Source organism: Ruditapes philippinarum, unplaced genomic scaffold, assembly GCF_026571515.1.
Source record: "Ruditapes philippinarum isolate M1 unplaced genomic scaffold, ASM2657151v2 ctg124_1_1_1_1, whole genome shotgun sequence".
Lineage (NCBI taxonomy): Eukaryota > Metazoa > Mollusca > Bivalvia > Venerida > Veneridae > Ruditapes > Ruditapes philippinarum.
The window spans coordinates 377,145-383,144 of record NW_026866080.1 but is presented as its reverse complement, the minus strand read 5'-3'; the positions used below and the strand labels follow the sequence as shown (position 1 = coordinate 383,144).

General features: G+C 29.4%; 1 long non-coding RNA gene across 1 annotated transcript; it reads right to left on the bottom strand.

The window, feature by feature from the left end:
• Positions 1–364: 364 nt before the first annotated feature.
• On the bottom strand, positions 365–4,116 carry LOC132731238 (uncharacterized). Its single transcript, XR_009625853.1, has 3 exons — positions 3,949–4,116; positions 3,218–3,303; positions 365–2,193 (listed from the first exon to the last, which is right to left on the bottom strand). It is a non-coding gene; the product is annotated as an uncharacterized LOC132731238 (long non-coding RNA).
• Between the last annotated feature and the right edge of the window lie 1,884 nt (positions 4,117–6,000).

The window sequence follows — 6,000 nt, the reverse complement described above, 5'->3', positions numbered from 1 at the left end:
ATCAGAATTTTTAAAAGCCATTTATTTTACTTTTTCACATTGATGCATTTAAGAAATGATAAAACTTAACAAAAGATGGTAATTCTTGATAAATTTGTTCACACACAAACTTTAACACTTGAGCTTAAGTAAATTTTCTTATACTAGTAAAATTAAAGAAGAAACCGTGAGTAAACAAAGTAAAGATCTCACATTTAGCTCAAGTTAACCTCACATTTAGTTAAAGTTAAATTTTTGGTAAAAAAATTCTGATGAGCTTAATGTTTCAAAGAAGCTCAAAGCTATCTTCACAACAAACTGTTATAACGCAAATTTGGACTGGGTGGGGAAACTGAATATCAATATAAAATTCCAAAATCCAATATATATTTAAACACAACTTTATTTTAAGAACGATGGATGGTGAATGATGATAGCAATATATTTTATAATAACATAGGTAAATTATAAAATAATTGCATACGTATGTAATTAAGTAAACTAATTTTTAATTGAAATTGTAACATTGATGGTATACATTGCATTCTTACATAGGAGAAGAAGCAAAATGATATACATAATTATACAATTAATTTAACCAACATAAGTAACAATTTAGTAATTAGCTTGGCAGTGAAAAGGTTTACCGAGATCTTGGTCGATGACTTAACCCGAGCGATTAGGTACTTAATTAAAATATAGAAATTAGCCGAATTATCTTGTTTAATTGACCAAGATTAATTTATTTAAAATGTATTTAATATGCACAAAGAACAAAATAATTAATTGAATCAAAAACACATTGTTTGCAGATAAAAATTAAGAATTTAGATTTTAAGAAAATAGTATAAAATAATTCTTGTAACAAAAATTTAGCCTGATGTAATATAACAGATTTAGTTACAATAATTGATATATAAATAATGCATGTTAGATTTAAATTCTCTATTCTTATATTTTATATTTTGTTACATTCTTTTTTTATACTTAAGAAATATCAAGGAAAGTAGATAGAATATTTCTTATTATAGCTACACAAGTTTTATCAGCATAATGCTACTTTGTACTATAAGTACTAACTTATAAACACACATAACAATGTTATATACAATAAAGCTAAGAATAATTAATGTTAAGAAATTAATGAAATATCATAATTACAAAGAGTACAATATCTTGTACAAAATAAAGTTTTTAAAAAAATGATAATAAAAGAACATAAAAATAAATTTACCTGAAAATTAATATAAAATTCCAAAATCCAATATAAATTTAAACACAACTTTATTTTTAAAACGATGGATGGTGAATGATATCCATAGAAAAATCCACCGAGTTTTTATACAGAAAAGTGCCGAAAGCTGTGAAAAATAACAGGAAGCCATTTCCATTAACTATGCAAACATAAGTTAACAACAAATCACCTTTTTATTATTTGTATTTGTGAAAAGTTATCACCCTGGCTTCCTTTTTTGTATAATAAACAATTTGGCTTGGACTTAAGCCTTTGAGAGTAATTGTAACTAACCAGTGCCACTATTAAGCAGGAAGACTTAAAATGCCATATTGTATTAAACATTTTTGCTTAAAGTTGTTTTTATAGTATGGGAAATTTTTATATGTTTAAAAACAATTTTTAAGAAAAAGCTCCTTATTGAAGTAAACTTGGAATTTACTGTAATTAAAGTTCCTAACAAAACTCTATAAAAACATATGATCATTTTGATACTAAACATGACTATATTAACTTTAAGGAAAAATATAAAAAATAATTACATATACACATACAATACAATGTTCATAAAGTTGAAATGACATTAACTTAAAAATGCATGGGTATAATTACAATACTGATTAATAACTTGCATTATAAAATTTACATTATAACAAAACTGTTAATGGACTATTAAATATTTACTTTTTCACACAGTTTAGTTCCTACATTTGAAAGTTCTACAAAATGTAATTTTTTAGAAAAAGTACTAAATACCATGTCATGATAAAAGAAATGTTTATGTATTTATTCAACAATTATTTGAAAAGAAATCATAGTTTCATAATCCATTTTAAATGTAAGTATTGATTTATCATTACAATATTCAATTGCACAATTAGGTTTATTGTCTGATTTTTAATTCACTTCCTCTTCACCTTGCTAATGTTTGGGGCTGTGACCTTCACTTTTCCTGGAATGTTCCGTGATATATCCACATCCTGAAAAAATAAAAGGCATAAGATATAGCTTTTAGAAAATATATATTTTAAACAGGTCAAACAAGAAGCATTCTAAAAATGTTAACTCAACTTATTTGTCATTTATATCACATAAGATATTACTTTCTATGGCGAGTTTCCAGCTTTATCTATACAAAATGCTTGATACAGTTACCTCCTCCTGTCTACAGGTTGGGGTCATGATGGTGAACAAGTGTGCAAAGTTTCAAAGCCATATGCCAATGGACTTTGGAAATATTTGAGGTATTACAAAAACTTTAACGTAAATTCTAAGTCGAAAAAGGGGCATAATTCTGTTAGAATGCTTGTTAGAGTTACCTCCTCCTGCCTACATGTAGGGGTCATGATGGTGAAGAAGTGTGCAAAGTTTCAAAGCCATATGTCAATAGACTTTGAAAATATTTGAGGTATTACAAAAACTTTAATGTAAATTCTAAGTCGAAAAGGGGCATAATTCTGTCAAAATGCTTGATACAGTTACCTCCTCCTGTCTACAGGTTGGGGTTATGATGGTGTACAAGTGTGCAAAGTCTCAAAGCCATATGTCAATGAACTTTGAAAATATTTGAGGTATTACAAAAACTTTAATGTAAATTCTAAGTCGAAAAAGGGGCACAATTCGGTCAAAATGCTTGATAGGGTTACCTCCTCCTGTCTACAGGTTGGGGTAATGATGGTGAACAAGTGTGCAAAGTTTCAAAGCCATATATCAATGGACTTTGAAAATATTTAAACTATTACAAAAACTTTAACATAACTGGTTACGCCGACGCCGACGCCGACGCAGACGCCGACGCCGACGCTCGCGTGACTACAATAGCTCTACTTATTCTTATCGAATAGTCGAGCTAACAATAATCACAAAACTTATACTGATATATCTTAAAATTCAAATCTCCTATTTCATTTCTTTGACATAGACTTTATGTTTTCACATGACAAAATACTAGTTATTGAGTCTTTTATTGCTTTCTGTTGTCACTGTTATATTATGAAGACTTACATCAGTAGCTTGTGTGTCATCTTCTAACTTCTCATCATCGTCATTGACTTGAGCTTCTACTATCTCTTTATTGTTTGTAGGACCATCTGAAATCATATTCATGTATCACTTTTAATTGTTATGATCAATTTAGTCTTTTTCTTCTCTTTTTTTAAGACGACTTTCCAGCTTTACTGGTAGAGGAAGATCTTGGGTGCCCCTCTGTGCATTTTTCAGGCATAAGGGCACCTGAGTAGAGCCAACAACTTATCATAAGCTAGCTGGATAACTTTTCAACATGAAAACAATCTAAAGTCCCTGACGAGAATCTAACCAACAGGCCTGAGGGGAAAATGGTTTTCAAGTCAACAACCTTAGTTACAAAAGCACTATAAATGTCATATGACGTCTTTAAAGCTTTACTGATGTAGGAAAACTCCACTCATTATTACAAGTATAAGTGAACCACTAATCATAACCACTTGGCCATGAAAGCCAAACCTCCACATATACCAATGAAATAAATAAATAAGATAACACATTTTGTAATAAAAAAAAACATTGTCAGAAAATTATTGTTAAATACAGGGCAACATAAAGATTACAGCTCTAAGATAATCTGATTTATATGCCACCAGAGCAGAATTTACATTTACAAAAGGAATGCATATCAAAATTCAATATAGAAACCTTTACACATGCTCATTATTTTTCACAAAAAATCTAAATCTGAAAAAGTTTAGACAACATACCTGTAATTGCTGTATTTTCAACATCTTTAATAATGATATCAACAAGTTCTGGCTTCTTTCTCTGTTGTTGTTGTTGAGGTTTCTTCTCCACTGCAGATTGTGGACGTCCTTTTTCATCCTTCTTTCCTTTCTTCTTTTTATCTTCCTTTTTACTGCCAGCAGACTGTAGATAAAGAAAAGTATCCAATCATCTCAAAATAAAAAGTGTAGTTTCATTTTCCATAATCCTCGGATATCAAGGTAAACAGATTTACTAATCAAACAGTTAACTAGAAATATTCAGGTAAGCTGGCTTTTATCAATCATGAATCATAAGTTTGATTTATGTACAGTGTGTCACAAGATTAGTCGAAAAAGTCCGAAAAAATTAAACTTGAAAAAAAAAATGTACTAAGATTTTAAGAAAAGTAAAAGGATTTAAAAGTCAAGTAATAATTTATATGTTATGCTTGATTAAGGACTGATTATGCAGTATTTATCACCATATTTCTACTGTGTTACAAACGCAGTAAGGGCTTTTTTTTGCTTATTTTGCATTCTTTTTGGTAATATACTTCGTTTGTAAGTGCTGTTTCAATGTGTAAATTATTTTCTTTGTTGTTCAATCAGATTAAAAAAAAATATACCTATCCTTTTTTAAGCAGAAAACAAGCATTTTGAAAACCTTGCCTATTAACATAGAAAAAGGCAGTTTACAGAACAGCTAGATCCCTTTATGCATTACTTTACGTCTCTGAAATATATTGCTATACTTAAAGTTTCTGGAATGCTATATTTTAAGTTACTGAACTGCTATATTTTAATCACAGTGTATTAAGCTATATATCTGCACCTTTCTGTTTATAAAATAATTATTTGAATTTTGAATAAAGAGATTTCCAAAATATTTGCATGAAAGAACAAGAACTGTCGGAGGACAGTATTGGCTCGACTATTCAAAAAGTTGTCACAAGGGTGTTTTATTGAGAATAATAATGCTAATTACCTATGAATACATAAAATTGACCGAAAAGGTACAAAGGCTTGTTATTAAGATGTTTTATCAAGTAAATCACTGCTTTATTATTATGAATGCATAAAATTGTCCCAAAAAAGGCACAAACCCTTCAGTAGTTATGGAGATGACAGCTTACAAGCAAAACTTTACCATGAATTTCAAAGGGGAGAAAACTCAGCCTAAATGCAAGATAGAATTATGGATCTTGGTCAGTGACCTACAATTATTACCCTAAATGCATATGTGAAGTTTTAAATAAATATCTTTAATAGTTATTGAGATATGTAAAACTTGCATGTAAACATTAACTAAGAGACTAAGTAGAAAAGGGGAGATGAATCAGCCTAAATGCAAGATAAAGTTATGGAACTTGGTCAGTGACATACAATTATGACCCTCCAATTATGACCCTAAGTACATGTGTAAAGTTTCAAGTAAATATCTTTGAAGACCTTTAACCTTTAACCAAAATTTCTAAGTCGTCGCCCTAATTCCAGAGTGTCGTAACTCCAATTTTGAAAAAAATGAGTGTTTGGTATCAAAATGTTCGTAATTTTTTGCTCTATCTAATGGTAAGAACAACATCACTCTGGTTCTTGCCTGTAACAATATATTGAATGGGTCAGAGTGCTGTAAGTCCAAAAATTGTGATAAAAATACAGTCCATAATATCGTAACTTCTGAACCAATAGTTTGTTAAGATTCTAGTCACGTGATGCTGTTATGACTAAATGGCAGATTTTTCAAGGTATCAGGAATGACATTTTACGTTTTATATTTCTTGATAACATGTACGTGTTTTGCGTTAGATGTTATCTAATTATCTATAGATTAATATTTTATTGAACTGTTTCAAACCTTAAAAAGAAATAATAACTACCCTTAACCATTGAGCTAAATTCAAAGCACCATGCTGTGTTATGAAATTCGGATAGCATGGTAATCGGATAAATTGATACAAACTTTCAATATTCACAAGTATTAGCTGTTCATAACTTGATATGTGATTGATTATATGATTGATTGATCAATGTTACCTTGTACATATTCAGATT